Source organism: Homalodisca vitripennis, chromosome X, assembly GCF_021130785.1.
Source record: "Homalodisca vitripennis isolate AUS2020 chromosome X, UT_GWSS_2.1, whole genome shotgun sequence".
In the NCBI taxonomy this organism is placed as follows: domain Eukaryota; kingdom Metazoa; phylum Arthropoda; class Insecta; order Hemiptera; family Cicadellidae; genus Homalodisca; species Homalodisca vitripennis.
Genome location: NC_060215.1, coordinates 125067774 through 125086287, shown reverse-complemented (window position 1 = coordinate 125086287; position 18514 = coordinate 125067774). Strand labels below are relative to the sequence as shown.

The window sequence follows — 18514 nt, the reverse complement described above, 5'->3', positions numbered from 1 at the left end:
GTACTCGAATAAAAGGATTGAAATATAAATTTAACAGAGTTGTCAATAAAGTTAGTATTTAAAGCTATAGAAATGTCTTGGGGGTCATGTGTGATAATCCCGCTGAGTTTCAATTCACGCATCTCGCTTTTAGATGACGAAGGTCTATCAAACAATCATAATTGGTGATACGTTTCCAAGTTATCCTCAAAAGGTTGCAAACCAGCTACAATAGTATGGTCGAATTTTATTTTAGTAAAGATTTTTATGTTCAAATTTCTTTAATTTGTAATGTCTATTAATTCTGGTTACTTAACATTTGTTATATTATCAGCATTTAACATATTCCGGGAGGTATGCTCCCTTACCCCATCTTGACTAAAAGGTACGGGAAATTTGTAGTGGTAACCCCCCTCCCCCAAGCCTTTAAGACGCCTTTGATTCTAGTAAAATCATCACATAATATGAGATATCAGGTATTGGCCTATAATAAATAGAAATCATATTAAAGAGCTTGAAATGTTGTCCACTTTGACTTTCTTTATTTTTTTATAAAGGCTTTTTGGTGATTTCCGGACCAACTCAATAAGCCTAAAGAAATATCTCCCTTATGAATCATTCACATATAAGTAAGCATTTTAATTTCCATGTTGAATAAATGTTAATGTATTTATTATTTATAACTTGTCAATATTAAACTTTCAAGCAATTAATTTCTAATTTTGATTACTCGTATATCCTAAAATTTCTTTAATTCACCCAGTAATCTTTCCAAGAAACTTATGCTCTTTCCAATAACAATAACTAATAGTGTTATCTCTTCCTGGTTGTTAATCGTTAATAAAACACATTATTTAATACTTATTATTATTTCTAGCACTATAACACTTTTCTAGTACTTTATTTTAAGTAAAGTTAACGTTTTACCCTTAAAGGTAGGATTGGTTAATTATTTCTCAATCATTTCGAACTCCATCTTCCCCTGCCGACAAAATTAAAGCAAACATCGACGATTTAAAAAAAGTTTGAGAGGGGTTAGGGCCCCTAATTAGCACCCCTTTTTTCCTTTTATGCACGGCACTGATATTGACAAGTGGCAGTAGTGTATCAGGATCACAGGAGACGGCTGAAGTCATAATATGACGTAGCGTCATCTCTAGTCATACAGGTATGTCACACTGTCGTCAACATGGCGTCATTCTACTTGTAGTTCATCAGTTTACTAACAGAGCGCACTAGCGCCAACATTGTTTTACCGATCACCACTAGATAGCATTAGCTTGCTTTTGGTTGCAAGATTGAAATAAATGAGGAGAGACTCTGAGGTATCACGGTAGCATAAACTACCAATATCCATAGCAAGCAGCGTGAATGAGAATGATTACAGAAAAGTCTGTCTTCAGAACGTAAATTAGATGGTAGACGTACATTACACCCAACCATTCTCCAACACATTTTAGACATTTCACCTTAAGAATTGTAAACTATTTCGATTGTTATGCATAAGCAAACAGTTGTTTATTTACTTTTTAAGTTTAAATTTTAATTTTTCTCCGAAACAATCAAGTAGCGTAACAACGAATGTTCTACACCAGGGGTTCTAAAACTTACAGGCTTCGTGTCTCCCTTAGTACATTGACATTTGGCCACGCATCCCCTCTAGCAACATCACCTTATTTGCTGAACACGAGTAGTAAAATTTCGATAATTTACCGTGTTTGGGTAAAAATTCTGATACTTCTGTACAAATCTACTACTGGATAATAAAAATGTGTTACTAAACGTTAATCTCGAAAATGGCCTGACCGATTTGACTACTTCCGACTAAGGCCGAGGTAGGTTTATAAGGAGAGATAAGTTACAAAAGTATTCCCAGAATAATTAACAATTTGGAAAATAAATAAATATTTTCGTCACGTAATTCAAAGTGAATAGACTTAATAGCTGTTGACACTTTCAGTTGAAGTTCACCAAAGAAGGAGAAAAATTAGTTTAAATTAAAATTTTATATAATATTAGAAATACAGTGACCAGTTAGAAGTTTTATGTGCATTGTACAGGCAGAAGTGCTATCTAATTTTACGTTATATTCATGATCAAAGCTGTGAATGTTTGCACGTTAGGTACTATAAACTGGTCGACACCCTTGACATTGTGTATGGCATTTTTTACTGCAGAGTATCAAAGGGATGGTATCACACACTGCAGAGTATAACACACTTCCCATTAATCCTGTAGCAGAACACAAGAAACGGAGTAGATTATTTTTGATCAAAGTAATATTTTTTTATTCTAAGTTAGATCCCAATTCCAAACGTGTATTTGGTTTTCTGGTCAGTACAAAAACATATACTCAACTGTGGATCCGTAAATACATTAGAACAGGAGTGAATTTAAACGGCCGGAATTGACACTTGTGACTGCAGTAACTCTTTCGTCGTAAGATATTATATTTTCTTCATTGGAACAAAAAGGAAAACTCTAATGTTGGGACTTGAAATAATTGAAAAAACCGGAGATAGATAACACTTGCTGGTAGTAGACGTTTTTACCCGGAACTAATTCTTTTTAAACGCAGTAACGGTTTAATCGAACGTACGTTGTATGTTTTCTTCAACAGGAAAAGTGGGCAAACTATAATTATGATACTTGAAATATCTTGCAAATCTACGCAAAATAGAACCAGTCCAAATTTTGTTTAACTTTAAATTCTCTTTACCTTGGATACTCAACTAGTACGTACTTGACATGGCTACTTCTTTTTGAAAAATATCATACGGCTTCATCATATTGCATAATAGCCTAAATGCTTTCACTAACAAGGAAGCCCTTAGATTTTGAGAATTGCTAATTTAAGAAAGGCTAGAACATTTTCTCTCGAATCACTTCAGTATTTGGAAAAATAATGATTATATTTATGTTTCACAATACAATTTTAACTTATACGAATTAGCTGTTTACACTCTTAAATATTCTTTGATATTTCGGCTTAAGTTTGTCAAAGAGGATAAAACCTTGGTTAACTGTTTAGAATATTAAGCAAATCAGTATTAGAATGCAGACAACAGAGAAAACTGTACACCACAACTTTTATTCCAGATTGTTGTTGGATGAAAAATCCAATGAGTTGAAAATGAACAGTTTAAAGTTTTTTCATACGTTTTTAAAACAATATTATAAATAACCCCTTGATGAAGGAAGCTGTGAATCTTTGCACATAAGGTACTTAAAACTAGTAGGCTTCCTTGATATTGTGATATAGCATTTTACAGTGGCATAAAGGAATACAGCTGAATAAACACTAACATGGCTCATTGAGCCATTCTTTCCCGGAACTGTAGGTCCGAAAAAAGTAAAACTTCTATTACTTACATCCTATTATGTATGATCATTTTCAGATTTTGTATAAACTTAGTAACCATTCAACCAACCGCACTGAAATTATACATGAACATTCTTAAGGTCCCTGGTTAACATATAGGCCTATTATTATTTCAATAATCCCTCCGGGAATCCCTAACGGTCTTTAAGGCTGCAAAAAATCACATCTTGGTCTCTAAAGTTGCATTACATAAAACGCATACTATTAATTGAAGGAGCCAGGCAATTTAATCAAATTTTCTTTGTAAACATAGGTGTATCACAGTAAAACCATATATTTAATAAATTTGACCATTACTTTCAATTTGTTTACAATTTACAGTCTTGAAAGCATAGAGTAAGCTTGATAACAAAATGACTTCTTATATCAGTCCTTTCTGCAACCACTGTTAAGAAAATTAAGAGTTTTAATTAAAACATTCGTTTAACTATATATTAAACACATCACAGAAATGAAGTGTGTTTGTTGGCAAATGTTATGTATGTCAACTTGGTTAGTAATGTAATTTAGATAAAAATACAAATTCACTATCTTACTTTGACAATAATTCTAAAAATGTCTGTTATAAAACACATCTTAGTTGTCTTTTGACACACGTACACGTAAGCTTCCCTGTCTTGTGTGTGTGTGTGTGTGTGTGTGTGTGTGTGTGTGTGTGTGGTGTGTGTGTGTGTGTGTGTGTGTGTGTGTGTGTGTGTGTGTGTGTGTGTTGTGTGTGTGTGTTTTGTAACGTTTTAAGAATCGGACCTTCAGTATCGGATGCGGAACTGATCACTCTGCAATATTTTAATCCTTGAGGTAGCGCACCTACAACGGCCGGTAAATGCACCGACCTTGAGCGCTGCAATTGCCTTGCCAATTCGAAGAATTATTATTCATCTATAATTGTCAGTCCGTCCAGTGGCTAGTTGTACTGGATTCCTCTTCCCCCTAAGCACTTGAACTTTGTACCTACAAGTCGCCTATCGATTTTAGCTTGTGATAACGCTACTGGTGGCCTACGTGACCGGCAGTACTCATCAGTCATCGTTCTGGAAGGATCGTCGCCAACGGCAGGGACCCTCTTCTCAACTTTGAGGATTTATTGTACATTGTACGAAGAGGTAAGACAGATTATTAATTTAACTAAATTATTGGTAAACTATAAAAATTTTAAATTGAAATGTCAATGTAAAAAAACCTAAGACAAAGTGAATGTCTCGTTAATTTTACTCCTGCCCGGTTATGTCGTAGCAAAACCCCTTTGTTTAAACAAAATGTTATATTAGTGCTTAAATGTTTAACTGTCTGTACTGAGAGCTATTTTATTTTGTACCTTGTACTTTAGAAAATGAGTAAACTATAAATGTACCTAGCCAATTCATACTTTCTGAGTAATAATATATTTAGTTGTCTGTCTAACCAGTTGAAAACTGATCGATGCACGAGTTTAAACATAAACACAGTTTAAATTGTTCACTGAATTAAATTATTATTTTCTCAAACCTTTATGATTGATTTGAATCTGTTAACATATTTCACTTCTAGCTAACCTGTAAAGTTACATTACGTCTGATACGTTTGGTAACTTCAGTTTAAACTTTGTACTGAATCACTTATTTAATATTCATTTATGTAGAAAGCCAATTTAATAAAATGTTTTGTTTTATGTTTAAATGCTATAAATGGGTTATGTAGTCTTTTACCGTTGATTCGTGTTTACAATTATTTGGTAAAGTACAAAGAATGTCAAATGCTTCTTATAGGTTACAAACTACTTGGTTATTTATATCTGACTTTTATAACCTAATCAGCTGTTGTAATATTACGTTAAATTTATATCCTTCAGTACTAGGTTTATACAGCCTACTTAACTATAATCCAACTTACTGGTTAAGACTACTCTCTGAACATTTATTTTAATTTTAATTATTGTATAAAATAATTGGCACAGCTATAGTACCATAACCATTGTGTGTTCAAACTAAAAGTATAGATACAGTTTAAATAAAATAAATATATAGTATATGAACAAAAAGTACAAATTTAAAGCCTAGCAGCTATTTTTGGCAGAACTGTCATTTGCTTAAATTATAATTTCTGGAGCATTCATTTAATTGCTTGAAAATACTGTAGATGTGTTGTTGTCTATTATTTTGTTGGTTGAATCAAATATATTAAATAATATTCCGTGAAATCACTGTTATTAAAGTAAAAGCTATTTAAGGAGAAGTTACCATAATGAAAATTCGTTTACAATGGTTGTTTTGCGTAAAATGTTATTTAAAATGTTTACTGTAAAACCTAATTGTCTTTAATTGTTAACTTAAAATATGTTTTGATGTTTAAAAGGTCCGAATAATTTTATTTCTGTGTCTTAACTGTGGAGTGAGTTAAACATTCATTTGAACTAAATGATAGCCTACTTATAATTATTGTAGAACCTTTCTACACTTAACTCATTTATCTCTTACTCAATAAAGTGAGTGAAATGATTTGTTGAATTTAAACTTATTAAAAGGTATGGCTTTTTTTGAATAATTTAAAACTGACCAAGTTTAAATAAAAGTGAAAATTTATACATGTCATTTTAAAATGTTTATTTTGTCCACAATTTTGATGTTAGTTAATTTTATGCAAAGTACTACCAGACGATGAATGTGTAGGGTTTTACTGTCTGCTTGGACCGTACGGCGAGTTGTTGACTGGTGACGCTCGCATCTTCAGTCTGCTGTGAAATACTCGTTATCTACCGCCCTGACGACTACCTTCTGTGCTGTCTGTTGTCGCCTGGCTGCATAACTTGTCGCGGAATGCGGACTGCTTCCGGCTACCCGAGATTGTAGTGTCTGCTACCGATAAGTGACATTTGCGTTTATTCTTTTGGAAATATTTGGTTAAATTGCTGGCCAGCTTGAATTCAGGAAAGGACCTAACTGCGGTATTTACGTTGATTACCTATTTCATAGACTGGATGCTCGACTCATCTTGGTCTCTTCAAGACGACTTGTTTATATTATATTGTATATGTGTAGTATTAAATGTTTATTTGTCATAATGGTTATATGTTAATCTGTTCTTTCACAGCACGGTGGCCACCTGCAGCTCAATATTTTCTAATGATGTGTAAAACTGTTTAATGCATACTGCATATTTAATTTGATATTGTAGATTAATAGCTTTACTTTGGTTGCACTAACTTGCATATTTTGCTGTCAAATATTTACACAAGGTTGCCTTAATAATTGTGATTGCTTACCAGAGGGTTGTTTAATCTCTTAAGAGTTAAACTTATACCATTTGCTACTTGATATAAAATCAAACTATTTCAATACCAAATAGTAATAAATTTATTAATCTCCATAAACATTAGTTGTTATTATTTATAGCAACCTAGTGGCACTTTGCCCACACCAAAGTTACAGAACTTGCACTCTAAATGAATTTTAAGTTTATTTAAGTTACACAAATTAGTTAAAACTTAATAATTGTTTTAATTTGAAACAGAGCAAATTTCAACTAAATTCTGGGTGTTATATTAGCAAATGTCATATTACTATATTTTACATTGCAGTAAAAATATTTGGTTGTTTACCTAGACTTACTATACATCGAGTATGATTAGATTAAGGTTATTGGTACATGATCTGCCTTACTGAGTGATACTTTGGAAGGCCTGGTTCCCCGTTATTGTCCTTGTTATTCACCCACAACGGAGTGGTGCCCTACAGCAACTTTAACTAACATCAAGATATCTCAGTTTGGTAGTGACTGTTGGAGTTTGGGAAATTTTATGAGTCACGCCCACGACCTCCTCCCTGAGTTGAAGTCGGACACTTGCAAGCCTTTTGGTTTGGGTTGCAGTGTGTGTGTAGCCAAGGCAGACTTGGCTGTGGCTTAGGAAATATATATAATTCGACCCAGAAATTCTAATAAACGTGCACTCATTATGTAAAAGTCAGGTAAACTCTGTTTCTCTTAAATAATATGTACCTTTATGTCCTTACGTTTTTAAAATGTCATATGACTCCATTATATTACATCATAAATGCGACTAAGTAGTATGAGAACTTCGATTTTGAAAACTGCGTCTGAAGCCGCAAGTAACAGCTAGTTAGTAATAAATGTGGGATAATAATTTTCATAACATTCCCCCATGGCGTGAAATTCCAACAAGACCGGGTAGTAAAATCGCTGGCCCGGTCATTTTGTTTTTTTTTATAACTGTTTACTGTGTTTAGTACAATTTTTGAATAGTTGAATTTAATTATTATATTTCGCAATGAGGGAGGGAGGGAGGGAGGGAGGGAGGGAGAGAGAGAGAGAGAGAGAGAGAGAGAGAGAGAGAGAGAGAGAGAGAGAGAACGTCGATTCAAGTATAAGGAGAGTAGAAAACACAAATAACATTGGAACAGAGTCCTAATACAAAATCTTCTGAGCCCACCGTACTCACGCCGCATGTGGTGGATGTGGCAACAATATTGCAGCCGCATTTTAATTATCTGTTTACTCATTAGTTTGTTTTACTTCTTGATTACATAGTAAATCATATTATAACAGTTGTTAAACTGCATTTACCAATCCTTAGGCCAATTCTTTTTATATAGTTTGTTTTTCTGAAGGAAGTTTTGAATTTCAAACTAAGGCTTTCCCCACTTTAACTCATGCATGTGCATAAAACATTCTTTTTGCGGCCATTATATCACACTTCATTGCGAAATATAATAATTAAATTCAAACTTAACTAATCTTTAACTAAAGTTAAGTAAAACCGATTAGTCGAGTTACTGCCTTAGAATAATTTTATATCCCCAAATTTAGCAGCTATTTTCTGTCAAATAGTAGTTACGTGTATGGTTAAGGTTGTACCTACATATGTAAAAACATAGTAAAGCAAAACATGTTTTTCAACAATTTAATTCTTGACTAGTGTAGTTTTTAGAAGGTATAGTAATTTATGCGGTAATTAAACATGACATCATTTTTATAGCAATGTAACATAATGTAAAATTATGTTATTGTAGGTATATTCACAGTGTTACTTTTTCGTTTGAAAAATCCGAATGTAAATAGGTGTTTTTGATAGGTTGAAAATTGTTATGCCAAATAAGTAAACAAATTTGATTTTTGAAAAAGAGTACACTTCCAACAAAAAAGACAAATAATTTATTTAAGGTTTTTAATAATTTAAAGTAAAAATGTGAAAACTAACTGGAATCAATTAATAACATTTGAGATAACATACGTATAGCTTGATGGCTTAAACCAATCCCTAAAAAAAATTATGCCAGCACTTTAAGTTCAAGGGTAAGTCTACCATTTAGCAGGAAGATTGCTGCCATATCGGCTCGATGATCAAATATCCCTTTAAATTTATTCTATTTCAGGCCCAGAACCACAAGCAACAACAACTTGGATGTGGACTAATGTGGACAAAAAGCTTAGAAAATTGCACCTAGTCCTATTGCACTAGGCCCTTTGAGTTGCTTTCAGAATGATAGGATATTCTGGGTGTGTGGAGGTAAGGGCCTCCTGTCAAGATTCATGTGGAAAAGTTTAGGGCACTAATCTTAAGTCATGCCCCCTTGGAAGAAGGATAAGCCAGCTCTGAACCGGCCTCCTCAGTCAAAGCAGGCATGGGGTGGCACACCCTTATGTCTAGGCTGGCAAGACCTTTGAGTCTTATGGAACAAACCCACCAACTTCAACAGTCATCTCCCGCAGGAGACTAGACTTATTGGATTAACCCTGAGCCCCAGAATCACAACATTTGCTGTTAGTGATGTGCCACTCCTGGACATCCATAAGTTTGCCCAGATTTAAATGACACATCGGTTTTTTTCTGTATCCAGTGTACGTTCAACTGGAAGGCATAAACCAGCCAGTAGTGAACCCACCTGGGGATTATTGATTATTATTGATATTTTACAGGATTGTAAAAAATCAAATAATTTCCACTTATGTTTTGTGTACTTTAAATGAAATTATTTTTATAACTATTAGACATTTAATTTATTTAATAAAATGTAAAATTATCAAAGTGAAATTGTACAAAGAGACAATATGGTTCTAAATTAATCTGTATAATTTATTTTTATAGTATTTTTTATAGAACATAGAATTATGTATAAAATCTACGTACACTTTGATGTTACCTTTATGTAATAAGAACAAGAATCTTTCTTATAAAGTTAAAATGCTGTCATATTTATATCAGGAATCATTAACAATATTACAACCCACGATTCATTAAAACAATGTATAAAAATAAACGTTAAACAGAATGGAATCATGTTCATGTGGCCAGAAATTTTAAGTGTTGAACCGGTTAAACTCCGGTAAAGACAACACCAAACATTGCTAATACAGTTTCCTGTGCTCCTGATATTCCCGCCTGATTTACAAACACGAGGTGGCAGAGAGATGCACAGTTTTGCGATTTGTGGATTATTTAAAATATATACGTCCGTATTAGTTATTAATATGAGTAATTAATTTTAATTTTTACAATATCAACAAGTTTTATTTAATACTAATGGAATTGACACACTACTATGTCAATAGGCTTTCGTTGAAGAAAGCACTAATGTTTCTGCAGTAAAAAACTCGGTTGTAGGTTTCCTTCAAAACCATGTTTTTAAATTAAAGGGATAGGGGTAAAATATTTGTTATGCTAGGCGCTTGTCACATGCTCAAACTAGCACACAACACCTTGCAGACATGCGTACAATTGAATCGCGATATGGCATACATGCATTGTAAGTATATGGAAGAATTGAACAAATGTAAAAAAGTGGATGGTTGGGATTTGCAATTAAATTTTCAGACAAACATTTTATAGAAACCGAAAAATGAACATACAATTAACAGCACAAACGCTGACTGCTGCGATTGCTGACAGACTAGGTTTTTTTATTAAGCAAAAATGATCTACCATTTGTTGGTTGACAATCGACAATCATTTTATTAGGACAACAGATTGACTTTTTGACTACTTCAACAATAGAAAAGGTTTTAAGAAACCAATTAAACCAAAACTTATAATTTTGACTCACGTACTCTTAACAATTTTATCAGTTACTTATCGTTCAGTTAAAGGAAAAAAATTGTATTAGGATTCGAAAACAATATAAATGTGATTAAAAATGCCCCATATTAAATTATTAGAAGATCATAAGTTCAGTTTTATTTTAACCTTTAACGTTTCTGAGGAGCACTGAGAATAGGTTTTTGTTCATGTATTATGTCAAGAGATGGAAATAACAAAACCCAATGCAAAACAATTCCAGTGGGTCCTCAGAAAGAATATGTTTAGAAACTTATGTTTGTACGTTCTCCTATGGACAGTAATTGATTGGAGTATGCCAGCTATAACCAAGCTGCTGTAATAAGTTTTTATGATCCCCGTGCATTAATTAATAGTCATGAAGTTGAGACAACTGAAGAATTTAATGAAAATTGTGGCTCAATAAGTATAGTGCAAACATCTGATTATAAACATAAGATACTGTATTATGGGGATATATTGTCAGAAATATTTACAAGAAAAGCAATTTTGAATAATGTATAAAGTTCTCGTATCAGATAAGAATAATCGAAGTACATAGTCTGAGTTTATATATTCGTTTCAAGCGGAAAAATTATAAGGACATCTAATGATGTAATGAAATTACTTATATTTTTATAACCTTTTTTTACAACCAATATCCATAGTGACTATAACATTAATACAAACCACCTTATTGCATTAGCATGTTAGAGTTTTACTAGACAAATATTTAATGAACACTAACACAACAGTTTTACTTAGGAGATATTGACGAATGTTACTAAATTAATACGTGTACTATTTTACAAAGTTGTGTGCCACTTTTATGTCAGGAAAAAACTGCATTAATCGCCTCGTCAAAATTGAGACTGAGAAAGAAGTTGAACGAAGTATGGTTGTTCAGCTAACTGTAAACGAGGTTTAAATAACATTGTTAAGAACATATTATAATTAATCATTTTGTGGAAGAATAAATTATCCATAGTTAAATAATTTTTGTTTATTTTCATCTTAATAGTTAAATTTTGAATAATTCATATTTTGATACGTTTGTGATAAATATGTTAATTAATGTTAAGTATTTTTAACCGAGTTTTTATGCAATTTATAGGCTAAATAAAATGCACTTACTTGTTTGCATTTATATTAGCCAAATTGTAATTGATTGTCTGAATTCAAATATTTGTGATTCTTAAAAGATTCTTATACGATTGTATTATAATGATAATTACGGCCAAACAGAACAGAGGCCGATCCACCCAGCGTACAGCGTCAGGGCCACGCCGATTATGCGTATTTGTAATTGCTTAAAACGTTGCAAAATGACTTCCTATCAAAAAGTTTCAAATAAATATAATTATACTTTAATGGAAAACTTTGCCGCAGGAAGTTTTTTACAGACCAAAATATAAAATAGTTCCTCGCTTACTATATGTTTATAATTTTAATGGTGTTTAAAATAGATTATAAGTTTTAATTCGACAAAACAAATTGCAATAAATATGGAAATGTAAAAAAAATCTACACAGTTAGAAGCAAACACTTTTTCAGCGAATAACTATAGAAATTAGAAATTTATATGATAAAAAATAAATGCATCAGCACAGGTTTATTTAATAATACATGTTTGTGAAACGGCTATTCAACCTGCTCGAACCAGTGACTGCCAATAGTGATGGAATTGATGGAGATCGCCAAGCATTGCTAACCGAACCTCTAGCCATGTGAAACCGCAAAACGTTGTCCCTGTCCTTCCTTAGTCGATGGAGATCGCCAAAGCTCTGCTAACCGAACCTCTATCCATTCCTGCTCGCCTGGTACTAAGGTATAAATGAAACCTGAAAACGTAGTCCCTGTTCTGCCTCAGGAATCGATGGAGATCGCCAAGCTCTGCTAACCGAACCTCTATGATCCATCTCTGCGGTCCTGATACTGAGGTATAAGTGAAACCTGAAAACGTAGTCTCTCCTGCCTCTATTTCTCAATCAATGGTTTATTATATAAATCGTCAAAACGTCATTCTGGAAAGGCGATTGTTTTTTTCTTTTTATTGCGGACTTGGGCTGGTTGTCTCCAAGGCGCTTGGGTGGACCCTTTATAAACTATTGCTTTGGTAAAACATATCACTAAATATATTGTTCCCATTTTGTAGTCAATGCGTTACAATAAAACCTAAGTTTTTGTGTTCATACATTTTCGGAAAAGCTAATCTTTTTATAATTGTACCAATTATAACAAAACTCCCATGTAACTGATAACCAAAGATAACAGGTCTGATTAGTCTTTTCAAGATTAATTAAATTTTCAAGCTCAATTTGTTTTACAAAATTTAAATCAACCGAGGATGATTTAATTAATTACCAAAAGGGGATAGTGGGGATGAGTTCTGCTGTGTACACGCGTGTGTCATCGGCTCCGTGTTTAAATCTAATGCTATAAAGGTTTCAATCTAACATTCTTTGTAATATCAGAAGTTCACCTACCGCCAAGGGGTTAAAATTAATTATTTTATTTTTAAAGATAGGTCACCTATAAGAATAAAATAATACGATTAGAGAGTTTGGTTAAACAGTACCGGAGAAGTGTAACAGTAACAGCGAGTCAAATGTAATCAATTTTGAGAAATAAAATACTTTAAAATAGTAAAATAACCAAACTAAAGGTTTATTTTTTTACTTCTACCACTATCTGTATTCTTTATTGAAACAAGTCACTAATACACGACTAGCGCCAAGAAAGAAAACGGTTAGAACTGTTTTAAGACTATTTCAAATTAGCCGTTCAAAGATATGACCAGTAGGGGTTCTTGGTCATTACTCGTTGTGTAGAAGCGACAGTGGCTGTATTATATTTGCCCTTGGTATTTTATTTTTGTTTGACGAGTCTTGTGTTTTACTATATTTCAGTTGTTATATTTAAATATTAAAACAAATAAAAACTAAACTAAACTTGGTACATGGTCCGACGCAAGTTTAAATATAGGTGCCTTGAATATTTGTATCAATAGGAAGAGAGTTACAACCCCCCCCCCTGGCATCACCTACGGACTCAGATATTTCAAACGGTTTGTATAAACGGACGAGACGCAGGCTGTAGTTGGTGGCGTGACGGTAGGATCATTTCACCGATCCGGCTCAGTCGGTTTAGTTCGCTGCCGGACCAGTTCAAAAGGTCCGTTAAATTAACCCGGTCAGTGCAGAGTTATTGAGGTTTTCCATTTGAGAGTGTTATACATACCAACGTGTGAACGAAATGAATAAATGAACGATTGAACGGAAAGACTGAGTGAATAAATTGATCCACTTGCAAACAAGTGGACGTATTGAGGAAGGAACAACATATCGTACAGTGAATGTATAGATTCCGGAAACAATAAATTTATTGTTTCCGGAATTTAGTAAGTGTAAGCATATCCATCAAAACTGACTAAAATATTTAACATTAAATTACTAGATACTTTACTCAACATAATAAATGTTAATAATTATAAACAATGGACTTATTGAATTATGTCCTTTTGATCTATCTTAAGTTAGATAATTCCCTTATAAGTGAAAAAAATTTAAGAGCCACATTGATGGTTAGAAAATAATTTATGTTCATAATTGACAATATATTTTAGACACCTAACCTAACCTAATCACTTTTCATAATACCCGGGCTCCCTACTCCCCCCGTTGAGAATTACAGTTACAGTTTTATTCATAATCGGTCAGCTGTGAACGAAAGGAAGGACTGCGCGATTTTGGGAACATAATATTACAACGCATAAAGTCTATATCTGTAGTTAGATGTGTATAATGTTTAATAAATTGCTATATAGTATAATATTTAGCAATTTATTACTATTTATAAGTTTTTAAAAATAAACTTAATTCTAGTATTATCAGTTTTAACGATTCTTGATTTGAAAGACAACAAAATGTATTCAGTTGGAGGATAAAGGAACGAAACGTTGGGAGTGAACGAGTCTGAAACGCTCTGATCCGGATCACTCGTTCACCAGACTGAACCGTTCGAATTGAACGGTTCTTGACTGAGCTACAAGTCGCTAGTCGTAGTCAGTCTTTGTCTGTTCTCAGTGTCGCGTCCGCGAGTGTGTTCGTGTCAAATCTTTAAGGTAAGATCACCTATTCTCATTTTGCAATAACAGTACAGGAGGTATAAATATAAAAATGAATCTCCCAAGTGTTGCCCTTTATATCAAGCATAATTGTAAATTCTTATTAGTTGTATCGTATATAGCATCCATACACGATATTGAAAACATTTCGGTAATCATATGTATTACGAATAAAATTTCTCATTATGTATATTTCATTGGTGATTTTAGTCGTTCTGTATAAAATAATTTAGTTTTTTTTGTGTGTACTGCGAAATTTACTGTGCCTAAAATTATATAAATATGTCTTGAGCACTCTATGAAAACTTTTCGTTACTATTTTAAAATAACAAATAATGATGGGATAATTTTCTCATTATTGTTTTTTCTTTATTATTTCTGTCCCCTAGAACTTATTCCATCAGTATAATACTAGTATTTGTGTTTGTTTATTGGAGAGTTTGTAATGACTTTTGTAAGGTTTACTGTATCTTTACATAACTTAACAAATTACATTAATTTTCCGTTTTTGTGGAATCATTTGGCCTACAAAATATACAAAAAATTACAGTTACTTGAAGATATGTTGTTAATTCAATCCACTTAACTTGTTAATTTGAACATTTTTTGTTTGTAAACGTGCAGACTTATATAGCCAGTGTTTTAATAGTAATTTATGTTTAATTTAAATTTACAACGCAGCATTATACAAAATATGAAAATTATCTGAACATGGTCACTATTAAAAAAAAATTGCAGCGGTTTTCAGTTTTAAATCTATCAATTTTATATTAAAGTGCGCTTATGTTTGTAGCTTTAACCTTTTGTTGTTTGATCATTACAATGTTACAAAACATATTTACAATTCCTATAATGGCCTAAGGGTGGCATGAAGCTAAATGTGAGCCCTGCCCTCAATTAGTATTGTCAGCGTATAAAGAAGTTAAAGAAAGCAGTACAACAGTTTTAAATAGCCATAGAAAATGTATAAATGTATATTACAATAAAATAGACAGTTAATTTGTCAATGTTAAGTAGAAGTGACACTAGTTTATGTATTCGTTACTTTCCATACTTTTCGTCTAAGTTTGATTTTATCCATTTATTGTTCAGTCATTAATATAGTAGAAAACACTCATAGTTTATAAAAATAATATGAAACAGTTTAATATTTTTTTAGTTCGGATGGATCCTATCTATGTCGTCCTCTCTTTTGAGACAAGCGATTTTAAAAGTGTGAAATATGTTTAAAATGGAAAATTGTACATAATAATAGAGTGGATATTTAATCAAAGAGTATACTTGTAGATTACTCTACGTTCCACAACACTGTAAATGTTTATTAAATTGTTATTGCGATAATACAAACAATTCTGAAGCCGGCACCAACAATGTGTTACAATATATTACAATAAAGTACATTTAACTATTTACTTTGCAGAAAATTACAGTAAAATACTTGAGGAGTTAAATTATTCTTCATAAATCATAAATAACTGTACAATATACGGTACACAGGTAGAATCTAACTTCAAGAGGTGCGCTTCCTGATACAAAAATAATAAAATGATTCCTACCAGCAGTGCTTGGTATTTCGTCAGTATGAAGTTTTACGTAATAACTCGTAACCTGTTTTGAGATACAGCATTGTGGCTCTGTATGTCCTTAATAATGCTTTACTGAGAACTTAAAATAAAGGAAACAGATTAACTTTCACTGCTCTCAAAATGATGGCAGTTTAAATTCGTTTGCTTGATATGTTATAAAAACTGAATTTGTGTTGATTGAACAGTCAATATTAGTTTGTGTGCTACAATCTCAAATCAAATCAAATCAGTTTTATTGCAGCAACAATATTACAATGTATAGCAAACGTCTCAAATTTTAATATAAAATTTCTTATATTCATACCACAAAATTCTTATTCACACATACAATTTTACACTTACGCACCTTTCATCCTTCGCCAATATATCCCACTTTAAACAGCAGAATCAGTCGTGTAATTGGGCGGTCTCTCAGTTAAATGCTAAAAACTCCCGTGCATTATAAAGTGCTTGTGACACCAAGAGGTGTTTAAAGCGCATTGTGAACGCCTTGGGCGTTAGGGAATTTTTTATTGAATTTGACAGTCTGTTAATAAAATTAACACCTGCCTGTGAGGGCAGGTGTTCAAAAACCACTGTTCTGTGGTTTGCAGTTCGTAGTAATTCTCTACCTCGTGTCTCATGCGTATATATGTTCCGGCCTCTGGTTAAGACACACTTATACATACAAAACAAAGTGGTTTCCAAAATGTACAGACACGACTGAATTTTATTTTTGCGATTATTCGAATAGCTTTTTTTGGAGTTTGAATGCTCTATGAAACTGAGAGCTTGCGCACGCTCCCCACAGGACCACTCCGTAACACAAATGGGGGTAAGCCATAATACGCCGTTATCAGTACCTGACTTCGGCAGTATTTAGCTAAGGATCTCAAGACATAAATTTTTGCGCAAACATGATTGATGTGTTCATTCCAAGTCAACCCTCGATCAAGGTGTATTCCTAGGAATTGTGAAGAGAGGACTTCTTCCAGTGTGGAATCAGCTAACAAGACGGCAGATCCACAATGGTTGCCTACATCGCACAAAGCAAAATTTAAAATGTTGGATTTTGAGGTGTTTGTTGTGAGATTGAGGCTTTGGAAGTATTGGACACAGTTATTGAGGTCAACAAAGGCCTGTTGTTCCAACACTTCACTTGATATTGCACTAAAACAGAGAGTCGTATCATCAGCGTACTGCACTAGTCCTCCATGCAGAAGTGATGATCCTATGTCATTGACATAAAGCAGGAAAAGTACAGGACTGAGAGTGGATCCCTGGTGAACACCGTAACTCAGTTCTATTGGTTTTGACGATTGATTTAATATTTGGACAACTTGGGATCTATGACTTAGAAATGAGCTAAGCCATTTAAAAAGCACGCCTCTGATGCCATGGGACCCAAGTCTGTCGAGCAGCATTTTTTGGTCAACGCAGTCGAATGCTTTGGACAAGTCTAAGAACACACTCATTGTGTGGTTCCGACATACTATTCCCTCTACAATCATATCGACAAGACTCACTACTGCGTCTGTCGTCGACTTGCCCTTTCTGAATCCAAATTGTTCATTTGAGAGCTGACTGTATTTGTCCAAAAATGGAAGCATTCTTATGAGAAAAAGCTTTTCAAACATTTTGCTCAATACTGGCAAAATAGAGACAGGCCAATGATAGCTATTGATTAAAAATTGATCGTCTTTTTGAAAATTGGAACAACTTTTGCAATTTTCAGGAGGAAGGGGAAAACTCCTGTTTGGAATGAAGAATTTACCAATTTAGTTAAGGGTCTCACGAAATGCTTGCAGCATTGTTTGATGAGCCATGTGGACATTAGATTAAGATCATTTTACTTTTGGCTGGGAGTTGCTGAATAATTCGGTGAAGCTCATCCTCAGTGACAGGCGTCAGCAACATTGAGGCTGCTGGACTCTGTCTTCGAGAGGGACGTATTTGCAGTTCAGATGGCCGAGGACCTTACCCAACAGCAACGGATGCGAAAAATTCGTTAAACTGATTGGCAACCTCAGTTCCATCATCCACAAGTATATTCCCATTTTTAATTTTGATTTGTTTTTAACTTTTGTTTTATTGTTAATGATCAGTCCATAGTTGTTTTTTAAATATTTTTGGAAGAAAGAATAGATTTGGAGACATCGTATGCTTTCGCAGCTTGGATCACTTTCCTGTAAATGTTTTTGTATTTTTTGAAGAATGTTTTGAAATTTTCATTACAAGTAGGCTACGTTTGTTAATTTCAGAGAAAAATTTCACTTTCTCTCTCGAGACCAGAATACCTTCTGTGATCCATCTGTTTTTGACGTTTTTTCGCAAATATTAATCGTTTTTGTAGGGCAGCATGTGTTAATATGGAAATTTAGGACGTCGTTAAATGTTTTGAACTGCTGCTCTACAGATTGAGAAGAGTGAAGGAAACT

At 33.2% G+C, this 18514-nt stretch overlaps 1 long non-coding RNA gene across 1 annotated transcript; it reads left to right on the top strand.

Annotated features, from left to right (window-relative positions):
* The first annotated feature begins 4320 nt into the window (after positions 1-4320).
* LOC124368596 lies at positions 4321-6709 on the top strand. Its single transcript, XR_006922970.1, has 2 exons — positions 4321-4464; positions 6007-6709. It is a non-coding gene; the product is annotated as an uncharacterized LOC124368596 (long non-coding RNA).
* Positions 6710-18514: the final 11805 nt, after the last annotated feature.